General features: G+C 43.5%; 1 long non-coding RNA gene and 23 other non-coding genes across 24 annotated transcripts; 14 read left to right on the top strand and 10 right to left on the bottom strand.

Annotated features, from left to right (window-relative positions):
* Positions 1-8: 8 nt before the first annotated feature.
* On the bottom strand, positions 9-79 carry trnag-gcc (transfer RNA glycine (anticodon GCC)). The gene has a single exon. It is a non-coding gene; the product is annotated as a tRNA-Gly (tRNA).
* Positions 80-199: 120 nt separating this feature from the next.
* trnag-ccc (transfer RNA glycine (anticodon CCC)) lies at positions 200-270 on the top strand. Its single transcript has one exon. It is a non-coding gene; the product is annotated as a tRNA-Gly (tRNA).
* A 342-nt stretch (positions 271-612) lies between these two features.
* Positions 613-683, bottom strand: trnag-gcc (transfer RNA glycine (anticodon GCC)). The gene has a single exon. It is a non-coding gene; the product is annotated as a tRNA-Gly (tRNA).
* Positions 684-803: 120 nt separating this feature from the next.
* On the top strand, positions 804-874 carry trnag-ccc (transfer RNA glycine (anticodon CCC)). The gene has a single exon. It is a non-coding gene; the product is annotated as a tRNA-Gly (tRNA).
* A 946-nt stretch (positions 875-1,820) lies between these two features.
* Positions 1,821-1,891, bottom strand: trnag-gcc (transfer RNA glycine (anticodon GCC)). The gene has a single exon. It is a non-coding gene; the product is annotated as a tRNA-Gly (tRNA).
* Positions 1,892-2,617: 726 nt separating this feature from the next.
* On the top strand, positions 2,618-2,688 carry trnag-ccc (transfer RNA glycine (anticodon CCC)). The gene has a single exon. It is a non-coding gene; the product is annotated as a tRNA-Gly (tRNA).
* A 533-nt stretch (positions 2,689-3,221) lies between these two features.
* On the top strand, positions 3,222-3,292 carry trnag-gcc (transfer RNA glycine (anticodon GCC)). Its single transcript has one exon. It is a non-coding gene; the product is annotated as a tRNA-Gly (tRNA).
* A 342-nt stretch (positions 3,293-3,634) lies between these two features.
* On the bottom strand, positions 3,635-3,705 carry trnag-gcc (transfer RNA glycine (anticodon GCC)). Its single transcript has one exon. It is a non-coding gene; the product is annotated as a tRNA-Gly (tRNA).
* Positions 3,706-3,825: 120 nt separating this feature from the next.
* Positions 3,826-3,896, top strand: trnag-gcc (transfer RNA glycine (anticodon GCC)). Its single transcript has one exon. It is a non-coding gene; the product is annotated as a tRNA-Gly (tRNA).
* A 1,193-nt stretch (positions 3,897-5,089) lies between these two features.
* Positions 5,090-7,031, top strand: LOC133130051 (uncharacterized). The gene is made up of 6 exons (XR_009708902.1): positions 5,090-5,256; positions 5,813-5,863; positions 6,107-6,175; positions 6,260-6,404; positions 6,627-6,665; positions 6,785-7,031. It is a non-coding gene; the product is annotated as an uncharacterized LOC133130051 (long non-coding RNA).
* Positions 7,032-8,728: 1,697 nt separating this feature from the next.
* On the top strand, positions 8,729-8,799 carry trnag-gcc (transfer RNA glycine (anticodon GCC)). The gene has a single exon. It is a non-coding gene; the product is annotated as a tRNA-Gly (tRNA).
* Positions 8,800-9,744: 945 nt separating this feature from the next.
* trnag-gcc (transfer RNA glycine (anticodon GCC)) lies at positions 9,745-9,815 on the bottom strand. The gene has a single exon. It is a non-coding gene; the product is annotated as a tRNA-Gly (tRNA).
* Positions 9,816-9,935: 120 nt separating this feature from the next.
* On the top strand, positions 9,936-10,006 carry trnag-ccc (transfer RNA glycine (anticodon CCC)). The gene has a single exon. It is a non-coding gene; the product is annotated as a tRNA-Gly (tRNA).
* Positions 10,007-10,539: 533 nt separating this feature from the next.
* On the top strand, positions 10,540-10,610 carry trnag-gcc (transfer RNA glycine (anticodon GCC)). Its single transcript has one exon. It is a non-coding gene; the product is annotated as a tRNA-Gly (tRNA).
* Positions 10,611-10,952: 342 nt separating this feature from the next.
* On the bottom strand, positions 10,953-11,023 carry trnag-gcc (transfer RNA glycine (anticodon GCC)). Its single transcript has one exon. It is a non-coding gene; the product is annotated as a tRNA-Gly (tRNA).
* A 120-nt stretch (positions 11,024-11,143) lies between these two features.
* trnag-gcc (transfer RNA glycine (anticodon GCC)) lies at positions 11,144-11,214 on the top strand. Its single transcript has one exon. It is a non-coding gene; the product is annotated as a tRNA-Gly (tRNA).
* A 342-nt stretch (positions 11,215-11,556) lies between these two features.
* On the bottom strand, positions 11,557-11,627 carry trnag-gcc (transfer RNA glycine (anticodon GCC)). Its single transcript has one exon. It is a non-coding gene; the product is annotated as a tRNA-Gly (tRNA).
* A 120-nt stretch (positions 11,628-11,747) lies between these two features.
* On the top strand, positions 11,748-11,818 carry trnag-ccc (transfer RNA glycine (anticodon CCC)). The gene has a single exon. It is a non-coding gene; the product is annotated as a tRNA-Gly (tRNA).
* Positions 11,819-12,351: 533 nt separating this feature from the next.
* Positions 12,352-12,422, top strand: trnag-gcc (transfer RNA glycine (anticodon GCC)). The gene has a single exon. It is a non-coding gene; the product is annotated as a tRNA-Gly (tRNA).
* Positions 12,423-12,764: 342 nt separating this feature from the next.
* trnag-gcc (transfer RNA glycine (anticodon GCC)) lies at positions 12,765-12,835 on the bottom strand. Its single transcript has one exon. It is a non-coding gene; the product is annotated as a tRNA-Gly (tRNA).
* Positions 12,836-12,955: 120 nt separating this feature from the next.
* trnag-ccc (transfer RNA glycine (anticodon CCC)) lies at positions 12,956-13,026 on the top strand. The gene has a single exon. It is a non-coding gene; the product is annotated as a tRNA-Gly (tRNA).
* A 342-nt stretch (positions 13,027-13,368) lies between these two features.
* trnag-gcc (transfer RNA glycine (anticodon GCC)) lies at positions 13,369-13,439 on the bottom strand. The gene has a single exon. It is a non-coding gene; the product is annotated as a tRNA-Gly (tRNA).
* Positions 13,440-13,559: 120 nt separating this feature from the next.
* trnag-ccc (transfer RNA glycine (anticodon CCC)) lies at positions 13,560-13,630 on the top strand. The gene has a single exon. It is a non-coding gene; the product is annotated as a tRNA-Gly (tRNA).
* Positions 13,631-13,972: 342 nt separating this feature from the next.
* On the bottom strand, positions 13,973-14,043 carry trnag-gcc (transfer RNA glycine (anticodon GCC)). The gene has a single exon. It is a non-coding gene; the product is annotated as a tRNA-Gly (tRNA).
* Positions 14,044-18,207: the final 4,164 nt, after the last annotated feature.

An 18,207-nucleotide genomic window follows, 5' to 3' on the forward strand; every position in this document is an offset into this window, starting at 1 on the left:
AAACACTCTGCATTGGCCGGGAATCGGACCCGGGTCTCCCGCGTGGCAGGCGAGAATTCTACCACTGAACCACCAATGCTTGGGGGAGGAAAACGGCTTAAGCATTGGAGCTCCAGTTCAGAGAAAAGAGATGCAAAAACGAGAAACACCTTCACGTGTTGCTTCAGCAGAACTTAATCCAGTCCCAGAGTTTGCGTGGGCATTGGTGGTTCAGTGGTAGAATTCTCGCCTCCCATGCGGGAGACCCGGGTCCGATTCCCGGCCAATGCATTCTGTGTTTTAGTCAGAAAACAATAACAGCCTAAAAGCAAGGCTGCTCGCAATGCAGTGTTCATGAAGACGAGGATGAAGTCCATCCCCTTCAATGGCCATGTATTCACACGGAGAGCTTCACAAGGTTTGGGATAATGGCTTCAAAGGTGTTTCACATTTGTAGGCTTTGTTTAATTGTGGGAGGTCCACCGAAATTAGCAATGGTGTCAAGAAAAAAGCTACCTTCTCCAATTTTCCTCATGGAAAAACCAGAGTTTAAGAAACGAAATGGATGAAAATAGAACAGTCTTTCAAAAAGAAAGGCAATAAGGTGCATGAAAAAAAGCAAGAGAAACACTCTGCATTGGCCGGGAATCGGACCCGGGTCTCCCGCGTGGCAGGCGAGAATTCTACCACTGAACCACCAATGCTTGGGGGAGGAAAACGGCTTAAGCATTGGAGCTCCAGTTCAGAGAAAAGAGATGCAAAAACGAGAAACACCTTCACGTGTTGCTTCAGCAGAACTTAATCCAGTCCCAGAGTTTGCGTGGGCATTGGTGGTTCAGTGGTAGAATTCTCGCCTCCCATGCGGGAGACCCGGGTCCGATTCCCGGCCAATGCATTCTGTGTTTTAGTCAGAAAACAATAACAGCCTAAAAGCAAGGCTGCTCGCAATGCAGTGTTCATGAAGACGAGGATGAAGTCCATCCCCTTCAATGGCCATGTATTCACACGGAGAGCTTCACAAGGTTTGGGATAATGGCTTCAAAGGTGTTTCACATTTGTAGGCTTTGTTTAATTGTGGGAGGTCCACCGAAATTAGCAATGGTGTCAAGAAAAAAGCTACCTTCTCCAATTTTCATCAAGGAAAAACCAGAGTGTAAGAAACAAAATGGACGAAAATAGAACAGTCTTTCAAAAAGAAAGGCAATAAGGTGCATGAAAAAAAGCAAGAGAAACACTCCGCATTGGCCGGGAATCGGACCCGGGTCTCCCGCGTGGAAAGCGAGAATTCTACCACTGAACCACCAATGCTTGGAGGTGGGGAGAAGCTTAAGCATTGGAGCTCCAGTTCAGAGAAAAGAGATACAAAAACGAGAAACACCTTCACGTGTTGCTTCAGCAGAACTGAATTCAGGCTTGGCATTTGTGTGGGCATTGGTGGTTGAGTGGTAGAATTCTCGCCTGCCACGCGGGAGACCCGGGTCCGATTCCCGGCCAATGCAGCGTGTGTTTTAGTCAGAAGACAATAACAGCCTAAAAGCAAAGCTGCTCGCAATGCAGTGTTCATGAAGACGAGGATGAAGTCCATCCCCTTCAATGGCCATGTATTCACACGGAGAGCTTCACAAGGTTTGGGATAATGGCTTCAAAGGTGTTTCACATTTGTATGCTTTGTTTAATTGTGGGAGGTCCACCGAAATTAGCAATGGTGTCACGAAAAAAGCTACCGTCTCCAATTTTCCTCATGGAAAAACCAGAGTTTAAGAAACAAAATGGATGAAAATAGAACAGTCTTTCAAAAAGAAAGGCAATAAGGTGCATGAAAAAAAGCTAGAGAAACACTCTGCATTGGCCGGGAATCGGACCCAGGTCTCCCGCGTGGCAGGCGAGAATTCTACCACTGAACCACCAATGCTTTGGGGAGGAAAACGGCTTAAGCATTGGAGCTCCAGTTCAGAGAAAAGAGATGCAAAAACGAGAAACACCTTCACGTGTTGCTTCAGCAGAACTGAATTCAGGCTTGGCGTTTGTGTGGGCATTGGTGGTTCAGTGGCAGTATTCTCGCCTGCCACGCGGGAGACCCGGGTCCGATTCCCGGCCAATGCAGGGTGTGTTTTAGTCAGAAAACAATAACAGCCTAAAAGCAAGGCTGCTCGCAATGCAGTGTTCATGAAGACGAGGATGAAGTCCATCCCCTTCAATGGCCATGTATTCACACGGAGAGCTTCACAAGGTTTGGGATAATGGCTTCAAAGGTGTTTCACATTTGTATGCTTTGTTTAATTGTGGGAGGTCCACAAAAAATTAGCAATGGTTTCACAAAAAAAGCTACCTTCTCCAATTTTCCTCATGGAAAAACCAGAGTTTAAGAAACAAAATGCATGAAAATAGAACAGTCTTTCAAAAAAAAAAGGCAATAAGGTGCATGAAAAAAAGCAAGAGAAACACTCTGCATTGGCCAGGAATCGGACCCAGGTCTCCCGCGTGGCAGGCGAGAATTCTACCACTGAACCACCAATGCTTGGGGGAGGAAAACGGCTTAAGCATTGGAGCTCCAGTTCAGAGAAAAGAGATGCAAAAACGAGAAACACCTTCACGTGTTGCTTCAGCAGAACTTAATCCAGTCCCAGAGTTTGCGTGGGCATTGGTGGTTCAGTGGTAGAATTCTCGCCTCCCATGCGGGAGACCCGGGTCCGATTCCCGGCCAATGCATTCTGTGTTTTAGTCAGAAAACAATAACAGCCTAAAAGCAAGGCTGCTCGCAATGCAGTGTTCATGAAGACGAGGATGAAGTCCATCCCCTGCAATGGCCATGTATTCACACGGAGAGCTTCACAAGGTTTGGGATAATGGCTTCAAAGGTGTTTCACATTTGTAGGCTTTGTTTAATTGTGGGAGGTCCACCGAAATTAGCAATGGTGTCAAGAAAAAAGCTACCTTCTCCAATTTTCATCAAGGAAAAACCAGAGTGTAAGAAACAAAATGGACGAAAATAGAACAGTCTTTCAAAAAGAAAGGCAATAAGGTGCATGAAAAAAAGCAAGAGAAACACTCTGAATGGGCCGGGAATCGGACCCTGGTCTCTCGCGTGGCAGGCGAGAATTCTACCACTGAACCACCAATGCTTGGAGGTGGGGAGAAGCTTAAGCATTGGAGCTTCAGTTCAGAGAAAAGAGATGCAAAAACGAGAAACACCTTCACGTGTTGCTTCAGCAGAACTGAATTCAGGCTTGGCATTTGGGTGGGCATTGGTGGTTCAGTGGTAGAATTCTCGCCTGCCACGCGGGAGACCCGGGTCCGATTCCCGGCCAATGCATGGTGTGTTTTAGTCAGAAAACAATAACAGCCTAAAAGCAAGGCTGCTCGCAATGCAGTGTTCATGAAGAAGAGGATGAAGTCCATCCCCTTCAATGGCCATGTATTCACACGGAGAGCTTCACAAGGTTTGGGATCATGGCTTCAAAGGTGTTTCACATTTGTAGGCTTTGTTTAATTGTGGGAGGTCCACCGAAATTAGCAATGGTGTTAAGAAAAAAGCTACCTTCTCCAATTTTCATCAAGGAAAAACCAGAGTTTAAGAAACAAAATGGACGAAAATAGAACAGTCTTTCAAAAAGAAAGGCAATAAGGTGCATGAAAAAAAGCTAGAGAAACACTCTGCATTGGCCGGGAATCGGACCCGGGTCTCCCGCGTGGCAGGCGAGAATTCTACCACTGAACCACCAATGCTTGGAGGTGGGGAGAAGCTTAAGCATTGGAGCTTCAGTTCAGAGAAAAGAGATGCAAAAACGAGAAACACCTTCACGTGTTGCTTCAGCAGAACTGAATTCAGGCTTGGCATTTGTGTGGGCATTGGTGGTTCAGTGGTAGAATTCTCGCCTGCCACGCGGGAGACCCGGGTCCGATTCCCGGCCAATGCAGGGTGTGTTTTAGTCAGAAAACAATAACAGCCTAAAAGCAAGGCTGCTCGCAATGCAGTGTTCATGAAGACGAGGATGAAGTCCATCCCCTTCAATGGCCATGTATTCACACGGAGAGCTTCACAAGGTTTGGGATAATGGCTTCAAAGGTGTTTCACATTTGTATGCTTTGTTTAATTGTGGGAGGCCACCAAAATTAGCAATGGTGTCAAGAAAAAAGCTACCTTCTCCAATTTTCCTCATGGAAAAACCAGAGTTTAAGAAACAAAATGGATGAAAATAGAACAGTCTTTCAAAAAGAAAGGCAATAAGGTGCATGAAAAAAAGCAAGAGAAACACTCTGCATTGGCCGGGAATCGGACCCGGGTCTCCCGCGTGGCAGGTGAGAATTCTACTACTGAACCACCAATGCTTGGGGGAGGAAAACGGCTTAAGCATTGGAGCTCCAGTTCAGAGAAAAGAGATGCAAAAACGAGAAACACCTTCACGTGTTGCTTCAGCAGAACTTAATCCAGTGCCAGAGTTTGCGTGGGCATTGGTGGGTCAGTGGTAGAATTCTCGCCTGCCACGCGGGAGACCCGGGTCCGATTCCCGGCCAATGCAGGGTGTGTTTTAGTCAGAAAACAATAACAGCCTAAAAGCAAGGCTGCTCGCAATGCAGTGTTCATGAAGACGAGGATGAAGTCCATCCCCTTCAATGGCCATGTATTCACACGGAGAGCTTCACAAGGTTTGGGATAATGGCTTCAAAGGAGTTTCACATTTGTATGCTTTGTTTAATTGTGGGAGGTCCACCAAAATTAGCAATGGTGTCAAGAAAAAAGCTACCTTCTCCAATTTTCCTCATGGAAAAACCAGAGTTTAAGAAACAAAATGGATGAAAATAGAACAGTCTTTCAAAAAGAAAGGCAATAAGGTGCATGAAAAAAAGCAAGAGAAACACTCTGCATTGGCTGGGAATCGGACCCGGGTCCCCGCGCGGGAGCCGCATATTGTTTAGCTAAAACTCCCTAAACCGAAACCCATTCATTCTCGATGGTAGTCCTAAACCACTACGGATGTAATATATTTTCCGCCACCGCGTTGAACCCGACGGAGCCCTGGCGCTATTTCCCGTTTTCCGCCGCGCCCAATGAGAAGACGGAATGAGAGAGAGAGAGAGAGAGAGAGAGAGAGAGAGAGAGAGAGCGAGAGTGAGCGACGAGTTTGATCGGATTTTATTGATATTTTATTCGCGTTTACATTTTTAAACCGACCGAACCGAAGATTTCTTTTGACCATTGCCATCGTCAGGACGAAAGAATCGCCACTTAAATCATCTGGATCGCCGATCCTGTCGTCAGTCAGTCTACTTATTAAGGTAGGTTACCTCATCCGATAGCAACACGACGTTAATTTATTGTGAACGTAATTTCTTGTTAACCTTTCGTCGCGCGAATGGAAAGTGTCACAACGTTTATGAAAAGCTACTTTTGAATAATGTCGATGGGAAACGTTTTTGGTAGCTACCTGGTCGCTAGTAGTGGGAGTCATTTGTAAAGTTAACTTTTACGGTATCTAGGGACGCTGTTCACAGCAGCCGTGGTATCTAGGGACGCTGTTCACAGCAGCTGTGGGTGTAACGTTACTACGAAGTTAGATTACTACGACTGGGTAGCGATTATTATTATTATTATTATTATTGTTGTTGTTATTTCTATTGGCACTTTTTGTACACCTGTTTCATTCTACAGATGTAATAGTGCATACATACAAATATCACACATTTACAGTTCAGCTTGTGTGGTCTAAGCTGCTCTGACTTTTGTTAAAATTTAAATAATCTTTTTGTCCAAAAGATTTTTTACCTGTCAAATATGGTTATTTCTCATGAACAATTACATGTCCTCTGAGCAATGTCTTGTCTATTTCTTCAGCTTCAGCACCTGCTGCAGTCACCAGAGCGCCAATTAAGTCTACAGACAGAGGTATGGAGAGGCTATCCTCTCATAACAAATATTTTATGACTTTGGTTTGTTTTTTTGGCCGTGTTCTGCCTGTCTTCTTTACTTCTTTACGTTCTATTAAGAGAGAACCTTGCAGTGTCAAACATCTTTTAATGGATTGGCGAGTTTACAATTGTAATCTCTGAAATATAGCATTTATAAAAATGGATTAAAATGGTTTCAGAATGTGAGTTTGACTCTTTCCAATGTGCCTTTTTCCTTCAGAGCTGAGTGGTCCCACATCAACAGTGTCCAGAGGCAGTCCTGTATATGTGCATGCCTCCTCCTTGCATGGTAAATATATTCAAAACCATTACATCACTTTAGTTGTTTATGCTGAAATTAGATCCTAACATAGATTTTTCTTTGCCTGAATAGCTTCTCCTGCACCATGTACAGCCTCCAAAAATCAGCCCGCAGCCATTCTGTCAAGATGTACCTTCAGTGCCAGTGAAGGCCCCCATTCCAGTCCCAGTGGAACTTCTGCGCATGTTCGTGGCGCTCACTGAAGCAGTAGCGCAAAGTATGGCATTGAATCTTACCCAATAGTAAATACTCTGTGAAGAGCCATCATTCATTATATTTACTTTTTATTTCTTACTTCCTTTGTGATAATATACTACAATTGTGGAAATTATACAATAGTTTGACTGATGACCCTTTGTCTCAAAGTTCACAGTGGAGTTGCTACAACAGCGCCACATCTCTCTGTCTCTGACAATATGTCCTGTTTTACATCCTCCAGCCCCTGCCACACATGAGCCAGAGACACGACTGGATGAAGGTGAGCCTCACTCCGTAAAAACACAACTGAAGTGATTGTTGAGTGTTATTGTGTCAGCTCTTAGATACTTTGTTAATTTAGTGTTTTAAGTCAGTAACCCCATACTTTGTGTTTTGTAGCAGTAATACAGCCAGCAACAACTTCTCCTGCCCAGCTAAGGTATTTTCCAATACCAAGCACAAGGCATGGCAAGGGAGATGACCTGGAGTGAGTTTCAGACCACTGCCTTTTATGAAAAGGATAACAAAGAAAACAAAGATCAATTATCTTGATCAACTGAGAGAGGAAAATGAAGCACACACGTGTGCACACAGACACGAGCATGTACACACACACACAAACGCACACGCATACACACACGCACGCACACACACACACACTCGCACGCACGAACGCACAGACATGCGCATGTACACACACACACACACGCACACACACAGATACACACAGTGCTTCCAGGCCCCCACCCCCCAACATTGAACATTGGAACATTGTAAAATGCCTTTTTTTGGGAAAGGTTTATATATTCGTTCCCTTTGTTTAAGTGTATGTTTGTGCTGTTGCCGCACAGTTTTTTTACATAGATGTTGCATACCTAGTAATTAAAGAGTTTGTATTGTATAAGGGTGTCTTAATATGTGTGTGTATTGGGTACTGTATCAGGATGTGTATGTGTGTCTGTTAATATCACTGAAATTAAAAAATTATGTTTGTATTAAAGCAATGACTCCAGTGTTGATATGTGTAGGAATTTGGTCCTTTGTGAAGTAAAACTTGTAGTCCAAAATTCAGATCAATAACAATTTATTAATTCAGCAAAAATAGTCTTAATTACAGAATGAAGCGTATCATTTCAATCACAAAATCATGTTGTATGAGAATGAGCTTTTATGCCCCAAACCTCCTGAAGTAAAATGCAGAAATAAAATGCAGGTCCCGTCCCTGATGAGGTGACAGGCAGACGAATATGCATTATTTTGTACGCATGTGATGTGGAAGGAAACCAAATGGTTGTTCCTAACCCCCTTTGATCATCGAGTAGGGTTGAGGTGTTAGGTGACCATCAAAGAACACTGAAGCAGGAAATGTATTCTTCTTGATGATATTCATTTTTATGATTATTTTACTGAAATGTCAAGAAACTAAACTTTTTTTCTTGAACCACTTTGTGTAATATAACCAATCAACTAAGAACATTTTGATTTAAATTATCAAAAGATCAAAATAAAATGACCTTGAAGAGAGTCATGCTCTTTGTGCAGTTGAAGGTGGTTTTATCAATGAAATAATTGTTAGGCCTATTTATCTCTTAGGCCCCTGTATAAAATCACTGAATCAAAAATCATTATGCTCACGATCGCAAAGCATTCAAATATCAAATATCTAATGAGTGTCAGGACCTCAAAGGAATGAATCTTTCTTTGTTGATGAGCAAATTATGGAATTATACAAAACAAATATTAAATGAAGAAAAAATTTTTTAATTATGAAAAGTTTTTTACTGAAAATCTGCTAGAACAGCATTTGTCACAGATACAGGCCAATGCACTCTGGATTCAGTGGACTTTATCTTAATCCCGCTATTAGGAATGGCTTTGAATACCCTTTTCAGGCTGTTATCTGAGGGGGGAAAGAAATGTACATTCCAAAAACAGGAATCGTACTCACAACTAGAATAGAGTATTACACCCATCAGCATTGTCACTTTATATTTATATATTTTCCTTTTTATGAGTTGCTATAAAAGGTTTTTGTACAACATCACTTGAGTGGATCACATTAACTTAAAAAGGTGAGGTTTATAATGTTTAAATTAACAGCCGGAGCTGGATTCAAACCCTTATTTCAAGAGAGGGGTCACCTTCGGTCAAAAAATCTGTTACGGCAATCCGCGACTGGCCCCCGCGTGGCAGGCGAGAATTCTACCACTGAACCACCAATGCTTGGAGGTGGGGAGAAGCTTAAGCATTGGAGCTTCAGTTCAGAGAAAAGAGATGCAAAAACGAGAAACACCTTCACGTGTTGCTTCAGCAGAACTGAATTCAGGCATGGCATTTGTGTGGGCATTGGTGGTTCAGTGGTAGAATTCTCGCCTGCCACGCGGGAGACCCGGGTCCGATTCCCGGCCAATGCAGGGTGTGTTTTAGTCAGAAAACAATAACAGCCTAAAAGCAAGGCTGCTCGCAATGCAGTGTTCATGAAGACGAGGATGAAGTCCATCCCCTTCAATGGCCATGTATTCACACGGAGAGCTTCACAAGGTTTGGGATAATGGCTTCAAAGGTGTTTCACATTTGTAGGCTTTGTTTAATTGTGGGAGGTCCACCGAAATTAGCAATGGTGTCAAGAAAAAAGCTACCTTCTCCAATTTTCCTCATGGAAAAACCAGAGTTTAAGAAACAAAATGGATGAAAATAGAACAGTCTTTCAAAAAGAAAGGCAATAAGGTGCATGAAAAAAAACAAGAGAAACACTCTGCATTGGCCGGGAATCGGACCCGGGTCTCGCGGGGCAGGCGAGAATTCTACCACTGAACCACCAATGCTTTGGGGAGGAAAACGGCTTAAGCATTGGAGCTCCAGTTCAGAGAAAAGAGATGCAAAAACGAGAAACACCTTCACGTGTTGCTTCAGCAGAACTGAATTCAGGCTTGGCGTTTGTGTGGGCATTGGTGGTTCAGTGGCAGTATTCTCGCCTGCCACGCGGGAGACCCGGGTCCGATTCCCGGCCAATGCAGGGTGTGTTTTAGTCAGAAAACAATAACAGCCTAAAAGCAAGGCTGCTCGCAATGCAGTGTTCATGAAGACGAGGATGAAGTCCATCCCCTTCAATGGCCATGTATTCACACGGAGAGCTTCACAAGGTTTGGGATAATGGCTTCAAAGGTGTTTCACATTTGTATGCTTAGTTTAATTGTGGGAGGTCCACCAAAATTAGCAATGGTGTCACGAAAAAAGCTACCTTCTCCAATTTTCCTCATGGAAAAACCAGAGTTTAAGAAACAAAATGCATGAAAATAGAACAGTCTTTCAAAAAAAAAAGGCAATAAGGTGCATGAAAAAAAGCAAGAGAAACACTCTGCATTGGCCGGGAATCGGACCTGGGTCTCCCGCGTGGCAGGCGAGAATTCTACCACTGAACCACCAATGCTTGGGGGAGGAAAACGGCTTAAGCATTGGAGCTCCAGTTCAGAGAAAAGAGATGCAAAAACGAGAAACACCTTCACGTGTTGCTTCAGCAGAACTTAATCCAGTCCCAGAGTTTGCGTGGGCATTGGTGGTTCAGTGGTAGAATTCTCGCTTCCCATGCGGGAGACCCGGGTCCGATTCCCGGCCAATGCATTCTGTGTTTTAGTCAGAAAACAATAACAGCCTAAAAGCAAGGCTGCTCGCAATGCAGTGTTCATGAAGACGAGGATGAAGTCCATCCCCTGCAATGGCCATGTATTCACACGGAGAGCTTCACAAGGTTTGGGATAATGGCTTCAAAGGTGTTTCACATTTGTAGGCTTTGTTTAATTGTGGGAGGTCCACCGAAATTAGCAATGGTGTCAAGAAAAAAGCTACCTTCTCCAATTTTCATCAAGGAAAAACCAGAGTGTAAGAAACAAAATGGACGAAAATAGAACAGTCTTTCAAAAAGAAAGGCAATAAGGTGCATGAAAAAAAGCAAGAGAAACACTCTGAATGGGCCGGGAATCGGACCCTGGTCTCTCGCGTGGCAGGCGAGAATTCTACCACTGAACCACCAATGCTTGGAGGTGGGGAGAAGCTTAAGCATTGGAGCTTCAGTTCAGAGAAAAGAGATGCAAAAACGAGAAACACCTTCACGTGTTGCTTCAGCAGAACTGAATTCAGGCTTGGCATTTGTGTGGGCATTGGTGGTTCAGTGGTAGAATTCTCGCCTGCCACGCGGGAGACCCGGGTCCGATTCCCGGCCAATGCAGGGTGTGTTTTAGTCAGAAAACAATAACAGCCTAAAAGCAAGGCTGCTCGCAATGCAGTGTTCATGAAGACGAGGATGAAGTCCATCCCCTTCAATGGCCATGTATTCACACGGAGAGCTTCACAAGGTTTGGGATAATGGCTTCAAAGGAGTTTCACATTTGTATGCTTTGTTTAATTGTGGGAGGTCCACCAAAATTAGCAATGGTGTCAAGAAAAAAGCTACCTTCTCCAATTTTCCTCATGGAAAAACCAGAGTTTAAGAAACAAAATGGATGAAAATAGAACAGTCTTTCAAAAAGAAAGGCAATAAGGTGCATGAAAAAAAGCAAGAGAAACACTCTGCATTGGCCGGGAATCGGACCCGGGTCTCCCGCGTGGCAGGCGAGAATTCTACCACTGAACCACCAATGCTTGGAGGTGGGGAGAAGCTTAAGCATTGGAGCTTCAGTTCAGAGAAAAGAGATGCAAAAACGAGAAACACCTTCACGTGTTGCTTCAGCAGAACTGAATTCAGGCATGGCATTTGTGTGGGCATTGGTGGTTCAGTGGTAGAATTCTCGCCTGCCACGCGGGAGACCCGGGTCCGATTCCCGGCCAATGCAGGGTGTGTTTTAGTCAGAAAACAATAACAGCCTAAAAGCAAGGCTGCTCGCAATGCAGTGTTCATGAAGACGAGGATGAAGTCCATCCCCTTCAATGGCCATGTATTCACACGGAGAGCTTCACAAGGTTTGGGATAATGGCTTCAAAGGTGTTTCACATTTGTATGCTTTGTTTAATTGTGGGAGGTCCACCAAAATTAGCAATGGTGTCAAGAAAAAAGCTACCTTCTCCAATTTTCCTCATGGAAAAACCAGAGTTTAAGAAACAAAATGGATGAAAATAGAACAGTCTTTCAAAAAGAAAGGCAATAAGGTGCATGAAAAAAAGCAAGAGAAACACTCTGCATTGGCCGGGAATCGGACCCGGGTCTCCCGCGTGGCAGGCGAGAATTCAACCACTGAACCACCAATGCTTGGGGGAGCAAAACGGCTTAAGCATTGGAGCTCCAGTTCAGAGAAAAGAGATGCAAAAACGAGAAACACCTTCACGTGTTGCTTCAGCAGAACTTAATCCAGTCCCAGAGTTTGAGTGGGCATTGGTGGTTCAGCGGTAGAATTCTCGCCTCCCACGCGGGAGACCCGGGTCCGATTCCCGGCCAATGCAGGGTGTGTTTTAGTCAGAAAACAATAACAGCCTAAAAGCAAGGCTGCTCGCAATGCAGTGTTCATGAAGACGAGGATGAAGTCCATCCCCTTCAATGGCCATGTATTCACACGGAGAGCTTCACAAGGTTTGGGATAATGGCTTCAAAGGTGTTTCACATTTGTAGGCTTTGTTTAATTGTGGGAAGTCCACCGAAATTAGCAATGGTGTCAAGAAAAAAGCTACCTTCTCCAATTTTCATCAAGGAAAAACCAGAGTGTAAGAAACAAAATGGACGAAAATAGAACAGTCTTTCAAAAAGAAAGGCAATAAGGTGCATGAAAAAAAGCGAGAGAAACACTCTGCATTGGCCGGGAATCGGACCGGGGTCTCGCGCGTGGCAGGCGAGAATTCTACCACTGAACCACCAATGCTTGGGGGAGGAAAGCGGCTTAAGCATTGGAGCTCCAGTTCAGAGAAAAGAGATGCAAAAACGAGAAACACCTTCACGTGTTGCTTCAGCAGAACTGAATTCAGGCTTGGCATTTGTGTGGGCATTGGTGGTTCAGTGGTAGAATTCTCGCCTGCCACGCGGGAGACCCGGGTCCGATTCCCGGCCAATGCAGGGTGTGTTTTAGTCAGAAAACAATAACAGCCTAAAAGCAAGGCTGCTCGTAATGCAGTGTTCATGAAGACGAGGATGAAGTCCATCCCCTTCAATGGCCATGTATTCATACGGAGAGCTTCACAAGGTTTGGGATAATGGCTTCAAAGGTGTTTCACATTTGTAGGCTTTGTTTAATTGTGGGAGGTCCACCGAAATTAGCAATGGTGTCAAGAAAAAAGCTACTTTCTCCAATTTTCATCAAGGAAAAACCAGAGTTTAAGAAACAAAATGGACGAAAATAGAACAGTCTTTCAAAAAGAAAGGCAATAAGGTGCATGAAAAAAAGCAAGAGAAACACTCTGCATTGGCCGGGAATCGGACCCAGGTCTCCCGCGTGGCAGGCGAGAATTCAACCACTGAACCACCAATGCTTGGGGGAGGAAAACGGCTTAAGCATTGGAGCTCCAGTTCAGAGAAAAGAGATGCAAAAACGAGAAACACCTTCACGTGTTGCTTCAGCAGAACTTAATCCAGTGCCAGAGTTTGCTTGGGCATTGGTGGTTCAGTGGTAGAATTCTCGCCTCCCATGCGGGAGACCCGGGTCCGATTCCCGGCCAATGCATTCTGTGTTTTAGTCAGAAAACAATAACAGCCTAAAAGCAAGGCTGCTCGCAATGCAGTGTTCATGAAGACGAGGATGAAGTCCATCCCCTTCAATGGCCATGTATTCACACGGAGAGCTTCACAAGGTTTGGGATAATGGCTTCAAAGGTGTTTCACATTTGTAGGCTTTGTTTAATTGTGGGAGGTCCACCGAAATTAGCAATGGTGTCAAGAAAAAAGCTACCTTCTCCAATTTTCATCAAGGGAAAACCAGAGTGTAAGAAACAAAATGGACGAAAATAGAACAGTCTTTCAAAAAGAAAGGCAATAAGGTGCATGAAAAAAAGCAAGAGAAACACTCTGCATTGGCCGGGAATCGGACCCGGGTCTCCCGCGTGGCAGGCGAGAATTCTACCACTGAACCACCAATGCTTGGAGGTGAGACGGAGCTTAAGCATTGGAGCTTCAGTTCAGAGAAAAGAGATGCAAAAACGAGAAACACCTTCACGTGTTGCTTCAGCAGAACTTAATCCAGTCCCAGAGTTTGCGTGGGCATTGGTGGTTCAGTGGTAGAATTCTCGCCTCCCATGCGGGAGACCCGGGTCCGATTCCCGGCCAATGCAGACTGCTTTTTAGTCAGAAGAAAATAACGGCCTAAAAGGAAGGCTGCTCGCAATGCAGTGTTCATGAAGACGAGGATGAAGTCCATCCCCTTCAATGGCCATGTATTCACACGGAGAGCTTCACAAGGTTTGGGATAATGGCTTCAAAGGTGTTTCACATTTGTAGGCTTTGTTTAATTGTGGGAGGTCCACCAAAATTAGCAATGGTGTCAAGAAAAAAGCTACCTTCTCCAATTTTCCTCATGGAAAAACCAGAGTTTAAGAAACAAAATGGATGAAAATAGAACAGTCTTTCAAAAAGAAAGGCAATAAGGTGCATGAAAAAAAGCAAGAGAAACGCTCTGCATTGGCCGGGAATCGGACCCGGGTCTCCCGCGTGGCAGGCGAGAATTCTACCACTGAACCACCAATGCTTGGAGGTGGGGAGAAGCTTAAGCATTGGAGCTTCAGTTCAGAGAAAAGAGATGCAAAAACGAGAAACACCTTCACGTGTTGCTTCAGCAGAACTGAATTCAGGCTCGGCATTTGTGTGGGCATTGGTGGTTCAGTGGTAGAATCCTTGCCTTCCGAGCGGGAGACCCGGGTCTGATTCCCTGCCAATGCAGACTGTGTTTTAGTCAGAAAACAATAACGGCCTAAAAGCAAGGCTGCTCGCAATGCAGTGTTCATGAAGACGAGGATGAAGTCCACCCCCTTCAATGGCCATGTATTCAAGCGGAGAGCTTCACAAGGTTTGGGATAATGGCTTCAAAGGTGTTTCTCATTAGTAGGCTTTGTTTAATTGTGGGAGGTCCACCGAAATTAACAATGGTGTCAAGAAAAAATCTACCTTCTCCCATTTTCATTAGGGAAAAACCAGAGTTTAAGAAACAAAATGGATGAAAATTGAACAGTCTTTCAAAAAGAAAGGTAATAAGGTGCATGAGAAGAAGCAAGGGAAACGCTCTGCATTGGCCAGGAATCAGACCTGGGCCTCCCGCGTGGCAACAGAACAGTCATTGGTGGTTCAGTGGTATGAACGCAACAACAATTTGGGATGTTGACGACTCAACCACAAGGGGGCAGTGTGGATGGGGTTAATGCATAATTCAGGAATTAATCTTTTTGTAATAATCTAATCTAATATGTAATAAATGTAATATCCTACTAAAAATAGATTAATGTCATCTAATAACACAGTGTTTGTATAATTAATACTGTACTGTAGGTTATATGTAAAATAAGTGCTGTGTATTAGACATTTCTGCTTCTGCAATCACAAGGTTATATTTATTTTATTATCTATGAAAGTATCAACGATAGCCAGCATATATATGTACAAGGGTGATTCTATATGACTATTTGAACATGACAGGTGTGTGGTTGTCCCTTCATAATGCACACCTTCCAGCCAATCTTAGTCCAAATTGCCCAGACTTGGATATAGACTAATTCATATTATTTTGCATTTGCACAGGCTCCTATTCATATTTCACCAATATCTTGAATCACATCTCACTTGTTGAGCCCTGACACTTCTACTTTTTTCATATACTATTTGGGGCTTAGGGCTGATATGTTTCATTCACTCTGTAAAGTATCTTTGTGACAGTCTTGTGTGAAGAGCACTATACAAAATAAATTGAATTGAATTGAATTTTTTGATTACTAAAAATAGCCTATTCATGCTCAATCTCACTCACTTTGTTGCAGTCCTGAATTCTGGATGGCTCAACGGTCTCATTTAAGCTGACCTGCATGAAAAGGAGCTTCCCCGATCATAAATATTCAACTTCAGCACTTCTATCAAGCTTTCAATCACAAAATATTCCGGACAGGCTCAAATCATACGACTGATTAGAAAAATGCACTTACATTTAGTAGCTCCTCTTCCTTATCTGGCAATGAGGTAATATGAGCTCCCACAAGGCCTTGTGGCACTGCTGGTATAACAGGGCTTCTTGTTGAACAAGAGAGAAAAAATGTGATAAGGCAAAAACATAGTTATGAATCTTCCAAATAATAACAATAAAAAGTACAATACGTTACTTTAAAAAACCGTTTGTTGACTGCAAGACTTGGTTGGAAATATGACTGTGAACCCTTTCTATAGAAAAGGGTACCGATATGAATGCGAGTTCGTGCACGTTTCGTTGCAAATTTTATCTGCTTCATATACAAATCGTCGTATACAAATAAAGGGCCATTACTATATCACGTTCGTATTAGTCGTGCTCGCCTTCTGCTAACAATCTGCATTGTAACCAGATACGAGCTAGGTAGCTAACGTTGCACGCTATCTGGCTTAGCTGACCAGAATGCGAGTTCCAAACTCGAAAACCCACATGCAAACATTTAGATAAAAAAATATAGACCGACATCTCTGAGTAAATAAGTAAGTTAGTAAGTAAATTTTATTAATATAGCACCTTTCACAGACAGAGACACAAAGTGCTTCACAGAATAAAAATAAAAATAAGTAATAACAACAATAATACGTAAAAGAACAGTCAATAAAACCAACAAATCACAAATAAACGAACATGAAATAAACGGAAATACAGTCACAAAAACGGCTAGACAAACGCCTGTCTGAAGAGATGTGACTTTAGCTGCTTTTAAAAAATTTCCACAGACGCCACAGCTCTTAAGTCCGGCGGAAGAGTATTCCACAATTTAGGTGCCACCGATTCGAAGGCTCGGTCACCTTTAGTTTTGAGTCTCGTGCGAGGGACAACCAGCTAACGTTAGATATATCCAAGCTAAATTCTGGCTTACCTGAAACTTTAGCAACTTTGGCGCCAAATAGCTAACTAGGTACAGGCCACGCTCCCTTATGGCCTTGATTCTTCTGTCCCTTGGTGCCACTCGACAAAATATAAACTATATCATAATAGTCCGAGGTAACAACTGGAAATGTAGCCTCGTCCTCTCTCTCAGTTACCACAGGAAAAATTGCCAGAAAAAATGAATTGGTTGTTTGGTAACCTGTACACAACTTCACTAGCGAGTCAAACTTCTCACTTCAAGTTCATCCGTTAGAGCGAGGGGAGGGGACTGTTCATTTTTAGTGTCGACATCATTGATGATCAGTCCGATTGCCCAGCCTGTGTTAATTTGCTAAGTTGATACATTTGTTTTATTTGAAATATCCAGTTACAATTTTGATTATTGTAGAGGTGTTTTGAAATAATTAAATTATGATTCGTTGACGTCATATTTCTAAACTGTAAAAACTGAGGGGAAATTTCTGTGGGTTCAAAGGTCAGCATATAGTCATTTATATTCTGGGCCGTTTCAGTGTCTCGTTTGAGGATTGTATTGGTTGTTATCTATGCATGCAAAACATTTAGGTATTGAAACGGTGAAAATTCTGTGAAAATTGAATATGGTATGTTGTAGACATTTTGTAAAATACCGTACTGCAATGCATACAAATTTGACATGTTTTCGATTCCTTGTATTTGTTTAGAAAATCATACGGTATTGTTGTTTTAAATAAACTACAAATGACGCATTTCTGTACAGCAGCCTGTGTTCTGTTTGGGCATGCAGTTTTACCAATTACTGTAGCCTAGCTTGCACTGTTGTTTAGGCATTGGTGGTTCAGTGGTAGAAGACTCTCCAGACCCTTGGGCAGTCCTCGTTTTGATTAGAAAATTATAGTTTCCTAGACCACTTTGATTAATTGCTCATGAGTGCACCAGGATGAAGTTAAACACCTTCCATGGCTGTAATATGTAAAGTGAGCTCGATCATGTTTTGGACAAAGACATATATTTTAATTTGCATAATCAAACAATTCACATGTGGCTGACTCAGCTTTTATTGAAGGCTATTTTTTGGTTTCACCTTATGGAAATTACAGCACATTTTATACACAGTCACCCCCATTTCAGGGCACCGTGTTTGGGACTTGGGACGGATGTTTGGGGCTTCACAGGCGTTTCTGATTAGTACCCTGCGACTCTCCTTCGCAGCTCACCGTATGCATTGCAGCCGTGACAAGCTCACACGGTTCTGCATTATAACAAATGAATTATCAATCAAAGCAGACGGAATAGCCATGTAAACACGGCGGTGGTGTGTACGCCCAATTAGTTCTGCACCACATTCATAAATATAAGTGACAGTTTGTAAATGAGTATTGCCCGGGTTGCTCATCTTGGCAGTGAAGCCAGAAGCTTGGTGCACTCTACCCAGTTAAGGACATTACAGCTCCTTCTACACAAGCACACACACACACACGCGTATGCGCACACACACATGCACGCATGCGCACACACACGCACACACACACACATGTATGTGCACACACACATGCACGCATGCGCACACACACGCATGCACGCGCACATAAATGCACACACACATGCACACACATACGCACATTCACACACATGCACACACACGCACACACACCTCCCTGCTCTTAATGCTTCTGCCACCCAGGCTGCTGGATTACGGGGACCTGGGAGACCGGCAGCGGGCCCAGTCCTGGGAGACCAGTCTCAGTGAGTCCTGTGTAAGCTGACCCCTGCTTTCACCTGGCTGGCTCTCTGCCAGGCCTGAGCAGTACAGGAGGTGTGTCCCTATCT

This window comes from Conger conger, chromosome 6, assembly GCF_963514075.1.
Source record: "Conger conger chromosome 6, fConCon1.1, whole genome shotgun sequence".
Classification (NCBI taxonomy): domain Eukaryota; kingdom Metazoa; phylum Chordata; class Actinopteri; order Anguilliformes; family Congridae; genus Conger; species Conger conger.